Raw genomic sequence first — 16889 nt, forward strand, 5'->3', positions numbered from 1 at the left:
GGCGGCGTCCACTTCAACGTGCCGGCGACGCCACGTCTTCCCTGCTGGGTCCTGTTCTGGCCAGTTCATTCTGTCACGAACCAACGATGCACAGGTGAACCCAAATGCAGGACTCCAAGACGAGGACATGGTGTTCAGATTTTTTATTTTCTAAACGAAAGTTGTGCACGACAACACAGTCCAAGAAGGCAGGATCCAAAACACAAGAAACAATGTCCGATAACTATAAGTCAACTAAAGACCATAACCAAAAGCGTGACTGGTCAATAATGGCGCAGTGGTGGAGTAACCCTGGATGCGGGAAAACATACTCAACGAATTGGCAAAAACCAGTGACAAAACTCCAACTTAAATACATTGTCTAATCACAGTCCCTCATGTGACACAGTTGTGACCGGCGACGGGTGTCAGAGATTAAACTGCTCGGAGCGGTGGCCAGGCCACGCCCCTCTTGGCCATGGTCCAGCTTTACTCATGGTAATCTAGATCAGATACGCAACTTTGAAGCATTTTTTTTGTTTATAACCACCAAATAATTAGGTGAGCAAAAGTACTGAAACACAAAGCCTTAAAATTGACTGAAGTACAAAATATTTTATATTTAGTTACAAATCCTTGGTTTGCAATAACAACATTAGCCCCATAACCCAATGACATCACATTTTTCTTTTGTGATGCTTTTTCAGCCTTTCTCCTGACCTCTCCAAAAGTTAGTTTGTTTTTTTAATCCACTCAGTCTCCTCTTTTGCCTGCACATTGCTGATATTATAATCTATTGTCTCATAGTCATCATTTGATGTCACAGCAAAAATTATTTAAAAAATAGCTTCACCATTCCAATACTTTTGAAGGCTAGCATGTATTGTATAAGCTGCCCATTTAATATTTAGTCAGGCATAGCAGGAAGAAGACGAGAGAATTCAATGAAAAATATCAATATAATGACTGGAAACTGTGTAATTAACTTGGATTAGAAGGCTACAATAATTGATTTGGAATCTTTATTTTTAATCAATTTAACTTGCCCTCTCTATTTCACTTTCTGCCCCTCAGATGTTGATGGAGCGTGACTCTGACAGATTTTGTTACCTTCTCTAATTCTGTAATTACATTACATTTGACCGCACACACATGGCATGCCCTTTTCAATGCTGACTTCACATTCAGCACCCTTAGCATGAAAGATTCAGTTTGACGTGCAAAATCTGAAAAATACTATATTCAGAAAGTATGCAAAAGCAGTCAGTGGGTAAAAGGTTTCATGCTGTGGAATCGACTGGAATAATAGCTCCTATTCCAAGTTTTATTGCACATGATGAGTTTAAGGTTCAAATATAGGTACATTTGCACTGAGAAAGAAATTTAACAGATTCTTCCGTAAATCTGGATTTGTCTTGACAATTGTTTGTGTGTTTGTGTGCATTGTGCTGGCTGTGCAAGTCAACTCCACTGTGGGGAGCTGTGTCTCTGTGATTGACCTGCTCTTTATCTTCATCCAATTTTTTTTCATTTAGTTTTTACATGTCCCATGTCTTTTTTTAATCTATCCATCTCACTTGTTGGAGTCCCGGTTGTTAATGTTAAAAGCTCACTGATGCCCTGTGACCCGAGTGTTTTGGAACTCTGTAGCTTGGACTACCCATTTGTGATAGTACAAGAGTAAGAAGTGTAGGTAAAGTGAATGTGACCGGGAAGGTGTGTGCTAAATAAAGAGTTTCAGGTGACCAAATGATGTGGCTGTGCAGTTGTGCTTCACCCACATCTGTAAATTTCGGCCTGGAACATGTGTACGTTCCACATACAAAACTCAAATTTGGGTGATTACGTTCTGTGTATGGAGTGGGTAGGGTGTGACATTCAGTATAGAATGTGCGTCTGAAATAAATTTGTTTCAATTGGAAAAAAATATGGGACATATTCCAAGCAGTATTCAAGAGGCTTTTCTAATAGATGTCACCCTCCTCTCCTTGACATTTAAGTTGGAGCGTTAACCTTCTCATCTATGAATTCACAACTCATAACTCATCAAGGAAGGAGAGCATATATAAGCAAACAGCAAAAATATCTAGTGTGTGTGTGTTGTGGGTGTGCACGCAACTGTTTGTGCATCTCAATAAATTAGACTATTAGGGAAAACTATTTATTTCAGTAGGTCAATTCCAAAAGCTAAATTTATACATTAACTTGAGTGAAGTATTTCATATTTTTTCCCAAAATAATAGAATAATATATACGAAGCAATCCAAAACCATTATTAACAGAAATATTGGCTTTCTAAAAAGTAGGTTCATTCAGATGAATTTAATAATTAGTTCAGGATCCTTTTACACAACTTGCAGCATTAGTATGGTGAGTCATGGGGCCAATAAACTTGCTTGTCAGAGATCATCATTCTGACCGTTTTCATTATTGGGTCTGAAGTCTCTCAGCTTCTTCTTGGCAAACCACATACAGTGAAAAAAATAAGTATTTGAACACCCTGTTATATTGCAAGTTCTCCCACTTACAAATCATGGAGGGGTCTGAAATTTTCAACGTACATGCATGTCCACTGTGACAAATTTAATCTAAAAAGAAAAATCCAAAAATAATGTAACATCAAAATGTGTGATTTTTTTTGGTGATTTATTTGTGTGATACAGCTGCAAATAAGTATTTGAACACCTGTCTATCAGCTAGAATTCTGACCTTCAAAGACCTGTTAGTCCGCCTTTTGAAGTCCACCTCCACTCCATGAATTATCCTGAATCAGATGCACCTGTGTGAGGTCGGTCGCTGCATAAAGACCCTAACCCTAACCCTAACCCTAAAGAGACCTGTCCACCCCATAAAATCAGTAAGACTCAAACTTGTAACATGGCCCAGACCAAAGAGCTGTCCAAAGACACCAGAGAAAAAAATGTACAACTCCACATGGCTGGAAAGGGCTACGGAGGAATTGCCAAGCATCTTGGTGAAAAGGGTCCACTGTTGGAGCAATCATTAGAAAATGGAATAAACTAAACATGACAGTCAATCTCAATCGGAGTGGAGCCCCACGGAAGAAATCACCTCGTGGGGTCTCAATGATCTTTAGAAACGTGAGGAATCAGCCCACGACTACACGACAGGACTTGGTCAATGACCTGAAAAGAGCTGGGACCACCGTTTGCAAGAAGACTGTTGGTAATACACTTGGACGTCCATTTGACCATTTGCATGATACAGAGGAGTCATGGGAGAAAGTTTTGTGGTCAGATGAGACCAAAATGGAACTTTTTGGTCATAATTCCACTAACTGTGTTTGGAGGAAGATGAATGGTTAGTTCCATCCCAAGAACACAATCCCTACTGTGAAGCATGGGGGTGGTAGCATCATGCTTCGGGGGTGTTTTGCTGCACATGGGACAGGACAACTGCACTGCATTAAGGAGAGGATGACCGCGGCCATGTATTATGAGATTTTGGGGAACAACCAATTTCCCTCAGTCAGAGCATTGAAGATGGGTCGTCGCTGGGTCTTTCAACACGACAATGACCTGAAGCACACAGCCAGGGAAACCAAGGAGTGGCTCCGTAAGAAGCATATCAAGGTTCTGGCGTGGCCTAGCCAGTCTCCAGACCTAAATCCAATAGAAAATCTTTGGAGGGAGCAAAAACTCTGTGTTTCTCAGTGACAGGCCAGAAACCTGTCTGATGTAGAAAAGGTCTGTGTGGGGGAGTGGGCAAAAATCCCTCCTGCAGTGTGTGCAAACCTGGTGAACAACTATAGGAAAAGTTTGACCTCTGTTATTGCAAACAAAGGCTACTGCACCAAATATTAACATTGGTTTTCTCAGGTGTTCAAATACTTATTTTGAGCTGTATCACACAAATAAATCATTAAAAAATCATACATTGTGATTTCTGGATTTTTCTTTTTAGATTACCTCTCTCACAGTGGACATGCACCTACGATTAAAATTTCAGACACCTTGATTTCGAAGTGGGAGAACTTGCAACATAGCAGGGTGTTCTTCACTGTAAATTCTCTATGGGTTCAAGTCTGGTGAGTTCGGGCGAGAGGCAGTGCACACCCTGAACTAGTTGCCAGCCAATCAAAGGGTACAATTAAATGAACAACTCTTTTCACTCAGTTTCACACCCAGGAGCAATCTAGAGTCTTCAATCAAACCATGTTTTGGGCGGACAACTGGAGTGCCCAGAGAAAACCCATTCAGACACAGGGAGAACATGCAACCTCCACACTATTTGAACCCTGGCCCTCAGAACTGTGAGGCAGATATGCAGACCACTTGTGCACTGTCCGATGGCGAATTGTGCATTCAGATGTTGTAGTTATTTAATGAGCTTTTGGTAGTTTGGACAGTGGGGGCAAGAATTCGAACATAAAATAAGCATCTCCATAAAACCTCTTAGTACAAGGAAGCGTTAAATGGTCTGAACATTTCCTGTGTTGAATTTGGAAAACACAGTGGACCAAACACTTGCAGATGACGTGGTGCCCTCACCATCACTGACAGTGAAAACTTTACCCTTGGATTTGTGTGCCTCTGCTACCTTCCTTCAGACTCTGTGTCTTTGATTCTAAGCAATAGTGCAGCTTCCCTCACCCCCTACTTAGTCCAGATAAGACTGATGTTGCTTCTGGTTCACAAGTGGGTTCAGACTTTCAGCAAATTCCTTTGATATGATTCCTTTTATTCAGCTGCTCTTAATGCACAGACTCCAGTCTCAATCCACTCCTTGTGAATCTCTCCCAAGTCTTTAAATGGGGTTTACCTCACAGTTATCTCAAGACTGCCGTTTTCTTTGTTGATTATGCTCTTATCGTTTCCACACTTTTCCATAAACACAATTTTGTATGATGTGAGTAAAATTGCCTGCTTCCTTTGTGGAAGGTGTCAATGACTGGCTTCTGGACAACAGTTTAGTCTTTCCCATGATTGTGGAGCTACTGAACCTGATTCAGAAACCATTTAAAGGCCAAGGAAGTGTTTGTCAGTGTTTGAACTAAATAGGTGGCGAATACAGCAGTAGTTTATTTTTTTCACAATATTTAAATGTTGTTTCCACATTTCACTGCAGTTTCTAAGACTGCTCTTTCTTCCCTTTGAAAACAGTAATCCCTTGTTTTTCATAGTTAATTGGGACCAGAACCACCCACAAAAAGTGGAAAAAAATCACGAGTAGTAATGAATAGTGGGGGATGTATGTTTACGTGGGTACCAGAACATTTAAGTTATGTTAACAGGATTAGTATTTTGTATAGTTGAGACAAAAAGAGGTATTTAGTTCAGTCTTTAATTATAAAACCTTATAGATATGATAAATACAGTATTCTAAATGTATTATATAAACATAAGTTACAATGAAATTATAATTATATTTCTTTATTTATCCATCCATCCATTTCTTAGGCACTTATCCTCACAAGGAGCGCGGGGAGTGCTGGAGCCTATCCCAGCTGTCAACGGGCAGGGGGTGGGGTAGACCCTAAACTTGTTGCCAGACAATCGCAGGGCACATCAAGACTAACAGCCACACTCACAATCAAAAGTAGAGGCAATTTAGAGTGTCAAATTCCTGTTGCATGCTTTTGGGATGTGGGAGAAAACCAGAGTGCCCAGAGAAAACACATGCAGGCACGAGGAGAACATGCAAACGCCACACAGGCAGGTCCGGGATTGAACCCAGGACCTCAGAACTGTGAGGCCAATGCTTTATCAGGTGACCCACCACGCTGCCTTTATTTATTTGTTCATTTATTTTTTACTATCTGCAGCCCGTTGGGACAATATTGTGCAAGCTGTTGGCCGGTCCCAAGCCCGGATACATGCAGAGGGTTGCGTCAGGAAGGGCATCTGGGGAAAAAACTGTGCCAAAAATATATAAGCATTCATCACACGGATTCCATAAAGGTAAGGTTGTGGCCTGGGCTTCCTACGCCCACCCCCGGAACTGGTAATCTGCAAGGTATAGGTAGAAATTCAAATAATTTGGGTAAAAGACAAAAAAGAGGAGGAAAGCGGCTTAGTCAGAAGAACAAGAGGAATACACAAACCCTGCAGCTGTGTGTAGGGATTTTGAATGTTGGGACTATGACAGGAAAAGCTCAGGAGTGAGTTGAAATGATGTTTAGGAGCAAGGTTGATTTCGGAAAAAGGGGCGATGAAGAAGTTATGGGTAAGTATGGCATTCAGCAAAGGATCTTTGAGGGGCAGATGGTGTAGGATTTCGCAAAAAGGATGGAATTGGCAGTGGTGAACACTTATTTCCAGAAGAGCCAGGAACATAGAGTGACCTACAAGAGCGGAGGTAGAAGCACGCAGGTGGATTATATTTTGTACAGATGGTGTAATCTGAAGTTACTGATTGTAAGGTAGTGGTGGGGGAGAGTGTAGCTCAACAGCATAGGATGGTGGTGTGTAGGATGACTCTGGTTGCAGGTAGGAAGACTAAGAAGACAAAGGTAGAGCAGAAAATCAGGTGGTGGAAGTTGAGGAAGGAAGAATGTTGTGTGGCTTTTTGGAAAGAGGTGAGACAGGCTCTAGATGGACAGGGAGTGCTCCCAGAAGACTGGAATACTACTGCCAAGGTATTCAGAGAGGCAGGCAGTAGAGTACTTGGGGTCTGTTCTGGTAGGAAAGGGGAGAAGGAGACTTGGTGGTGGAACCCCAAAATACAGGAAGTCATCCAAGGAAAGAGATTAGCGAAGAAGAAGTGGGACACTGAGAGGACTGAGGAGAGGCGAAAGGAGTAGATCGAGATGCGACGTAGGCCAAAGGTAGAGGTGGCAAAGGCTAAACAAGAGGCATATGACGACATGTACACCAGGTTAGATACGAAAGAAGGACATAAGGATCTCTACAGGTTGGCCAGACAGAGGGATAGAGATGGGAAAGATCTGCAGCTAATGATGGTGATTAAGGATAGTGATGGAAATATGTTGACTGGCGCCAGTAGTTTGCGTAGTAGATGGAAAGAGTAGTTTGAGAAGCTAATGAATGAAAAAAATGGGAGAGTAGAAGAGGCAAGCGTGAAGTGATTGAAGTGGCATTGATCAGTAAGGGAGAAGTTACAAAGGCACTGAACAAAATGAAAAATAGAAAGACAGTTGGTCCTGATGACATACCAGTGAAGGTATAGAAGCAATTTGGAGAGGTGGCTGTGGAGTTTTTGACCAACTTATTCAACAGAATAGTAGCGGGAGAGAAGATGCCAGAAGAATGGAGGAAAAGTGTGCTAGTCCCCATTTTTAAGAACAAAGGTGATATTCAGAACTGCGGAAACTACAGAGGTATAAAGATAATGGGCCACAGAATTAAGTTATGGGAAAGTGTAGTGGAGGCTATAAGTAAGTATCTGCGAGCAACAGTATGGTTTCATGCCTACAAAGAGTACCACAGATCCATTATTTGCCTTGAGGATGCTTGTGGAAAAGTAAAGAAAAGGTCAGAAAAAGACATTGTGTTTTTATAGACCTAGAGAAAGCCTATGTCAGAGTACCAAGAGAGGAACTGTGGTACTGCATGTGCAAGTCTGGCGGGGTGGATAAATAAGTTAGATTAGTACAGCAGAACAGCGGTGAGATGTGGCATAGGTGTGTCAGAAGAATTTAAGGTGGAGGTGGGACTGCATCAGGGCTCCACACCGACCCCCTTCCTGTTTGCGGTAGTAATGCATAGGCTGACAGATGAGGCTAGACTGGAATACCCTTGGACCATGATGTTCGCAGATGATATTGTGATCTGCAGTGAAAGCAGGGAGTAGGCGGAGGAACAATTAGGAAGATGAATGTATGCACTGGAAAGGAGGGGAATGAAGATTATATTAAGTAAACAGAATATATGTGCATGAATGAGAGGGTCAGAGGAGGAAGAGTGAAGCTCCAGGGAGAAGAGATAGCAAGGGTGGATGACTTCAAGTACTTGGGTTCAACAATACAGAGCAATGGTGAGTGTGGTAAGGAAGTGAAGAAACGGGTACAAGCGGGATGGAACAGTTTGCGGAAGGTCTCTGGTGTTCTCTGTGACAGGAGAGTCTCTGCTCGGATGAAGGGCAAGGTTTATAAAACAGTGGTGAGGCTGGCCATGATGTACAGCTTAGACACGGTGGCTCTGAAACAACAACAGGAAGCAGAAATAGAGGTAGCAGAAATGAAGATGTTGACGTTCTCGCTCGGAGTGAGCAGGTTGGATAGGATTAGAAATGAGCTCATGGTGTGATGTTTTTGTGCTATATTATGAACAGCACATGGAATCGTACTTTTATTTTCAAAGACAGCTCTTTCTCTGTCATTTCTTCTTTTTCATTCCTTTTAATGTTATTAATGTTATAAGGAATTGTGTGTTTAAAAATGTTTATTGTAAGGTTGAAAACGCCGTTAGATCTTAATGGAAGATCTGAGAAATACAGGAAGTAGGGTGGATACTTTATTTTGAAGCCGCACTTATTGCGTGGCAGGACGATACTACTTCCTCTTGTTTGTGAGTCTTCCTAGAGAGAGGTACGCATTTTGCTGCACCACATTTTTTCATTGTTTTGTTGTAAAATGTGAATATAAGTTACAGAGTAATGAAGCATTGGGGGAAACTCACAGTTCGGCTGGGAGTTCTGTATTCTGTCTCTCAACACCTAGTGAGCACGAAGAAGGGCTTTCAGTATGTCATCCCACTGTCATTGACGAGCCAAGTGCTTAAACATGTACATGATGTTGCTGGCCACCAGGGGCAGCAACGCACATCATGTCTCATCAGACAACGTTTTTATTGGAACACAATGCCTGGAGATGTTAAGTTGTATGTTACACAGTGTAAGAGGTAAGTGTTGATCAAGTCTCCAGAGACAGAGGCCAGCACTCCCCTTGTGTCCATTTTCACCGCGGCGCCACTCGAGCTAGTGTGTGTTGAATTCTGGCCAGCGGAGGATGCTATTAACAAGTCAGTGGATGTTTTAATGGTCACTGATCACTTCACTAGGCTAACTTGCGCTTATCCCTGTCCAAATCAAATTGCTAAGACTGTTGCTCGTGTACTGTGAAACAACTTCTTTTCCATTTATGGGTTTCCAGCGCGCCTCCACTCGGATCAGGGTGCTAATTTTTAGAGTGTACTCATTGATGACCTCTTACAGTTGGCCGGTGTGGAAAAGTCGCAGACCACACCAAATCATCCTATGGGTAATGGGCAGCCTGAGTGACATAATCATACCCTGGGCACCATGATTAGAGCTCTACCACCATGATCAAAAGCAAAATGGCCTCAGATGCTGAACACATTGACTTTTGCAAACAACTGCACCATACATGAAACTTCAGGGTTTCCACCATTCTTTCTGATGTTTGGCTGCACCCCTCATTTACCTGTCGATGTGATGTTTGAGAGTGTTCTTTTGGATGGAGAGACTGTTGTTGTAGATAAGTACGTACAGTCTCTGGGGAAAGATTTGAGGGAGGCAACAACTCTCGCACAGGCACATTTTCCTAACAGGATAAACAAGCCAGAGTTTACAACAGAAAAATGAAGGGTTTCTCGGTTGAAGTGGCTGATAGGATCCTGTTGGCTAATAGAGGTGAAAGAAGTAAAAAAAAAAAAAAACCTAGCCGATTGGTAGAAAAATGCAGTGTATGTGGTTGTAACTAAGAACGACAAGTTATACACCTACAGCATTCGGCATCCTGTTACAGGTCGGATTAAGTCAGTCCACCGGAATCTGATCATGCCTGTTAATTTCTTGCCACTGCCATCATGGGGGGAAGTTAATCAGGAAGCAGAGTTTTTTGTTCACAGCTCTGAGCTAAGTCAGGATACTGAGGCATCTTTGGGTCAGACAGAGCAGAGTGATACCCGGACTGCCTTCCAGGTATCTGATCTTCCTCAAACTCCAGCAAATGATGAGACTGATCAACCTGTCTTTTTGGATGAGGTTCACAGTGATTTGAATCAGCGGGTTGATGATGTTACCAGATTTTCTACATGCATAACAGAGGTTGAGAAAAATGACCAATACTGTGATACCTACCGTGTCAAGTCTGCCTTTACTGGCTCTGCGCTCTCAGTTCAGACATTATGTACAGGTTCAGTACTTGTGAGGGAGTCTTCCACCATTACCACTGAACAGACAGAGGAGGTTGTGGTTCCGTTGGGTGGGGGAATCCGAACCAGATTAGGTAGATTGGTTAGGCCGTCGAATAGGCTCAGTTACACTATGTCCACACAAAAGATCTAGATTATTGCGTTAAGAGAAGTTTCTATCTTTAGAAATTTTTTTTTTTTTTTTTGGTGTATGAGTATTCTTGATGCTATATAAAGCAATTTTTTATGTACCCAGTCTTTTTCATTTTTGGCTGCACTTTGCTGATACAATGTGTCCCGTGGCCTTTATATGTGTTTTTAGCCTATTTTTGTGATGTTAAACATGGGATTGATCACCTTATGTTTGCCTTGATGCTGTGTTGGATAGTTTTCATGACTTATTGGGCTGGGTTGTGTATAGGTAGGAGTACATAGTAGCACCTGTAGAGACTGTATGTGTAGTATTCTTATACTTTTGGAAGTGTCATCAAGTTCATATTTAAGAAATTACAGTTCATGTTCATCATATAGCGCAAAACAGTGGGGGTGAGTTTAATGATGATGTTGTTACACTATGAACAGGATGCGGAAGCGCACTTTTATTTTGAAAGACAGCTCTTTCTCTGTCATTTATTCTTTTTAGTTCTTTTGAATGTTGTTAATGTTATAAGAAATTGTGTGTTTGAAAATGTCCATCCTAGGGTTGAAAATGCCATTGGATGTTAATGGAAGATGTAAGAAATACAGGAAGTAGGCTGCATACATTATTTTGAAGCCGCACTTATTGTGTAATGGGAGGATACTACTTCCTCTTGTTCATGAGTATTCCTCGAGAGATACACTTTTTGCTGCTCCACATATTTTCATTATTTTGTTGTAAGATGTGAATGTAAGTTAGTTTAAAACATTTTCAAAGCTGGTGTAGTCACACAGGCACAGTGTTGAATGTTTCATTGATTTCAAGCATAAACTTGCGAGCTGGAGGAGGAGTGGAGGGGTTGCCGCACTTCGCATGCATTGTTGAGTGACCGTGTGGTTTTTGTGGTGGGAATTAGTGTTGGCAGAGGCTGCGCGGTGACCGTGTTTTTGGTGTTGCAGAGCAGTGAGAGTATATGTGAAGAAAAATCTGTGAACACCCGTGAATATGTCTCCTTTATAATACAGAGAGAAGATTAAAACCAAGTTGAGACCAGCCAAAGTGTGTGTTCTCATTCTTCCACCCAAAAAAATACAAAACGCAGAGATAGACCCACTACACCTGCAACACATTGTTGTCACGTCACCGGGCCATTGTGACGCACACACTCTAACAATGTACGAAATGGCTAGAGGGAGGGAGAAAGATGATGCAGCCAGCTCCAAAAAGCCGATCTGTTCTTTTTTTTTTTTTTTTGGGAGGGGGGGGGGTTGGCCTTCTTCAAGTGATACCATACTACTGTAAACCGACCTGGCTTTTTTGGGGGGGGGGGTGAAAAAAAACCTTGATGCACTGAATCCGCAATAGGTGAAGCGCAAGTAGAGAGGGATACTCCATTGTCATTCATCAAGGTCTTTTCATCGTGAGGGACAGGACTGGACTGTTCTGGTTGTCTTAGAAGACATTTCAGCATCAGTTTTATGCAACAAGACTTGGGACAGCTCTAAAGAGCGAGAAATGTATCCCAAGACAACCAGAACAGTTAAGTTGCGATTCTTTCAATGTTCTTACAACTGCTGGCTTTCATGCCTCTGGCATGGGGTATATTTCCACAGAATGTGCTGTACATATGCTGTGATTGACGACCAACATGTCCAGTGTTTAATCTGCCTTTCCATGCCTGTAAGAACAAACTTTCACAATTGGACACATTCATATAAAATTATACTTTGTTGAACTGCGTTTTACACCTCCTCTGTTTAGAAGCACTTCTAATCTGTCACAATGTCAAGGCTTCTTCAAGTCTCCCAGCAGATTTTAGATTGGATTTTAATACTAGTACTACTACTACTACTACGACTACTACTACTACTACTACTACTACTACTACTACTAATAATAATAAAAATAATATCCCCAGACATCCTTCACAGCACACATTCATTATGTCTACTCTAAAGCTAATGCACTAATTGTCTCGTTCCATACTCCACAAAGTATACGATTCTGCATACCCACTCTTTTAGGCCATAAAAATGAACTTTCATTTTCATTTATGGTCAACACACACACAAACACACGTGAATAAAAGAGAAGGGACTGCTCTAAATGTTAAAGTCTATTAAAACTGGAATTGTACATGCATCAAACTGAAGAACGAAGGACAAATATTCACTTTAGGAATAATTTTGAATATAATTATCATACATCTGCTTCCAATAAATAAACGCTGTGCTCTGCTCTAGGTAACGTGACAGCCGTCTAGCAGGAGATAGCAAGAACAAAAACATCTAATCATCAGAACTGTTAGAACCAGGAGCACCTGCTGCCTGTTAAAGAAATGATGACCACACATGTATTCAGCAATCCTCCACACACGCACACACACACGAACAAACAAGTACACTTTGTTTCCAACTATGTTTTGCTTGCCATCTCCTTTTTGTAACATCCATGTCAATAAGGGGTGTCTTGAAACTAAATAATTAGAGGTGCTGAGGAGAGGATAATCAGAGTGCAGTGGCGAATTGTACGAGACAGTTCCTCTCCTTTCTTCTCGTGTGGTATCACACTTGAACTGGTTTCTTTCCTTCTTTTTTTGTCCAGTTTAATGAATGTCTCATTGGTAAACCCGACATTTACATTATCAAATGTATTTTTTCAAAACAACACCATTTTTTTCCAGTGAATATGCAGATCAATTATTTTTAATTGCCGTGACAAGGTACTGATATTAGTTTGTGCCTCTTCACAAGTTACATCATGATTGCACATGTATGACTGGTTGAAAGGTGCAATTAGGTCGCTATTTATTCAATAGTATCATATAGTTATACTATTCACCCATGTGTCAGGTCGTCAAGATGTATACGACTGTCTTACTCATCATCTTCATAGGATGATAGAGAAACTGAGTCTCCATGAAGAAAACAAATACTATCTATAGAGAGTTTTGGATATTTTTAAAAGTTAGTAGTATAACGTGTTTCTACCCATGACTCGAGCAAGTACAATGTGAACATCGTTTACATGATTAAGAAACTGATGGAGAGCAGCCTAAAGAATAAATGAAGAGTTTGTTTTCAAAACGAGACAATTATCCAGCTCCGAATGGATAATTTTGGCGTGAGTTTCGTAAATCTGAAAAAAATGTCTATGTCTCGTTTTGAAAACAAACTCTTCAAATATTAACATCTGCAAGGGAATAGAAACACATGGACATCCAGAGCTGACAGTGCAATTGGTCAGATTGTAGCTATACATATCTCAGACCCTTAACGGCAGAAAAACAGCAAAGCAATGACATAAGTAGAAAAAACAAAGTGTGACCGAATATGATTAACATTGACTGTTTGAAATATCTTAAAGTTGTATAACTGCTGAATCAAAAACAACAAACAAAAGATCCAAAAGAACAAGATCTTAGGTACAGGGGGCCGAAATGAGTTTCCTCCGCAGGGTGTCCGGGCTCTCCCTAAGAGATAGGGTGAGAAGCTCGGCCATCCAGGAGGGGCTCAGTGTCGAGCCGCTACTCCTCCGCATTGAGAGGAGCCAGATGCAGTGCTACCATTAGCCACCCTCACAATCACACTTAGAGGCAATTTAGTGTCCAATTAATGTTTCATGTTTTGGGATGTGTGAGGAAGCCGGAGTGCCCAGAGAAAACACACGCAGACATGGGGAGAACATACATACTCCACACAGGGAAAGCTGGGATTGAACTCGGGGTCCACAGAATTGTGAGGCCAACACTTTCCAGCTGAACCACTGTGCCACTGGAGTATTTCCATTTAAAAATGTTTTTTCACTGCACACTCTTTTAATTAAAGTTTTTTTTCAGTTTTAAATGTTTAGAAGCTTTTTTGGGTTTTTGAATGCTTTTAATCATCCATCCATCCATTTTCTGAACAACTTCGCCTCACAAGGGTTGTGGGATTGGTGTAGCCAATCTCAGCTGTCATTGGGCAGCAGGTGGGGCACACCCTGAATTGGTTGCCAGCCAATCCCAGGGCACATGAACACCTACAACATTCACTTTCACAATCACACCTGGGGGGCAATTTAAACTCTCCAATTAATGCATGTTTTGGGGATGTGGGAGGAAACCAGAGTGCCTGGAGAAAGCCCACACAGGCACGGGGACAACATGTAAACCCCGGTCCTCAGAACTGTTTTACAGCTGCCCCACCGTGCCGCCACTTTTAATCATGTTAAGCACATTGAGTTACACTGTGGATGAAATATGAAGTCTAACTAAATTATCTTTGCTTTGCTTTGTGGATGTGCGCATTCACTCTTCCAAGTTGAAACCTAGTTACATCACATACGTTTGTTTGGTTTTCTTTGGACTAGTGTTTGCTGCAATGTAAAAAATAAATACTACTTTGATAAATGGTCAAGATGCTTTCCTAATATTTAAGAAGGCCCTCTTGCTTAATTATAAAATTAAGGTGATGCTGTAATTATTCAGGTTACATGATGTTCAACCCATTTGCCTCATAGAAAAGTAGTTCTAGAAAATGCAATGTTTCCCAATTTTTAAGTTAGCTTTCTCTTTGTAATGTAGTCCATGCATCTTCCCATCATTTTGAATGTATGGTTTGTGATTTGTGGTTGACTATTCCAGGGAGAACCCCACCATTTGTCCAAAGTTATCTGAATAAGTGTCTACCCTGAATGGCATTAGGAGTATAAAATTAATGGACAAAAGTATAATTATTATTTTTAGGTAGCAGGTGTACAAATGTGTTCAGAAATGTCATGTCAAGGGTCTAATGAGCCATTTGACTAATGGAAAGTTAGGTCTGCTTTCTCAGATAAATACTGCATTACTGTGAGATGTTTGACAGATTGCCTTTTTTCAACTGAAATTTATTTCGGAATGCTATTAGCAACATCATCTCTCTCCAGCTACCTCTTCTATTAAGAGGAGTTGCAATGGAGTCATATATTATCCGAAAGAAGAATCATCTTTATTGTCATGAAAATGCAGGAATGAACATGAAATTTGTTCTCTGCATTTTAACCACCACAGTGAACACACACACTTGTTAGTGGTTACTGAAGCACTGGTGTATCAGTGTCTAGCTCAAGGAAATCACAGCCGTGATTCCTCAGGATGGTCCAGGTGGGGTCTTGAACCTACATCCCCCAAAGTGGCAAGTGATGATCTTAACCATTGGGTTAATGCTAGTGTGTTTTTTTCCAGAATGGTGCACCCCAGGTTAGCCCTTATTTTTACTCTCAAAGATCCTCATGCTCTGTCCAAAATGTGGCAAATAGACCCTAATTGTGCATAAAGCAAGGACACACCAGGACTAATCCTAACCCTTAATTCCTTCTACCTATTTCTGCTACCAAGTGAGGTGCCTCACCCCAAACAAAGACCAGCATAATTCCCAAGGATTGCTGTGAGATTGAACCTGAGCAGGGAAACACAAATACAAACAATCACATATTGTTGGATGGAACTCGATTGGCTGGCTTTCGTTTACACTGTTGGCCACAAACAAAACTTAATGGATGCCTTATCCCGTTAGTGAGCTTGCACACATATGAGGCAAAAACACAATTAGATGTACCCGACAACACATGTTCTGGGTGAGGCTGGGACTCATGTTTGTGAATAGGCTGGCTTGATATGTGTTCATTGTTTTCTTTGTGGAAATTGGTGTGAAAATACATTGGTCGACATTCATGTGTTCAGGAACATCTGTAATTTTTGTAATAACAGCAAAAGCTCAACATTTCTGTACATAATCACTTTGGAAAACAGTATGTGCATGATTGACAGAGCTCTGACAAGCACTTATTTTTCCAATCAGCAAACTAATTAAAAATGGGCCTCATGGGCTCCCCCATGTAATCTGGTCACAGCAGTTCGATCACCCACTGATAGGAGGAGAGTGATTTGGCTTTAAGTTTGCTGTTTTCCATTTTGCCATCATCAATAAAACTATTCCACATGCTTTATGGTTCGGAATATTTTTGCAGTTCTGTGGTTTTAAAAAATTGGCAGTACAATCATGACTGATTATATTAACTTGATTTTGTGATAAACTAAATACAATTAGTATTTTGTCTGACAGATAATGTTAAATCAAGGAGAATGGTATATAATTAAATGAGCAGCAAGACAAGAATCACTGGTGTCTATGCGAACCCATCCATTTGTTTTCTGAGCCACTTCTCCTCACAAGGGTCCTGGGAATGCAAAATCCTATCCCAGCTATCTATGGGCAGGAAGCGGGGTAGACCTTGATTGCCAGCCAATTGTAGGTATAGTAAAACCACAAAAAATAATCTGTCAGTGTATTCTTAGCTTTCTTTAGGTCAAATACAAATGACATGGTTGTGTGCTTGCATAATGTAGAGCTAAGTGCAGGGAAGCAAGAAAAAAAAGTATTTCCATTAAAAGGGAAACTCTCAAGTATTTTTTACAAAAGTAAAGCAGCAGAAGTGTAGGAATAATTGTAATACTAATTATTATTTATTTATATTCCTAATATTATAAAAAAATATGCACCACATTTTTTGGACTATAAGGCACACTTAAAATCCTTGAATTTTCTCAAAAAATGACTATGTACCTTAAAATCCAGTGTGCCTTGTGTATCAATTCTGGTTGTGCTTACCGACCTCAAACCGATCCTCTAAAATCTATTAAAAGGTTTTAGAGTGAACTTTGGTAAGACACT

This window comes from Syngnathoides biaculeatus, chromosome 7 (assembly GCF_019802595.1).
Source record: "Syngnathoides biaculeatus isolate LvHL_M chromosome 7, ASM1980259v1, whole genome shotgun sequence".
NCBI lineage: Eukaryota > Metazoa > Chordata > Actinopteri > Syngnathiformes > Syngnathidae > Syngnathoides > Syngnathoides biaculeatus.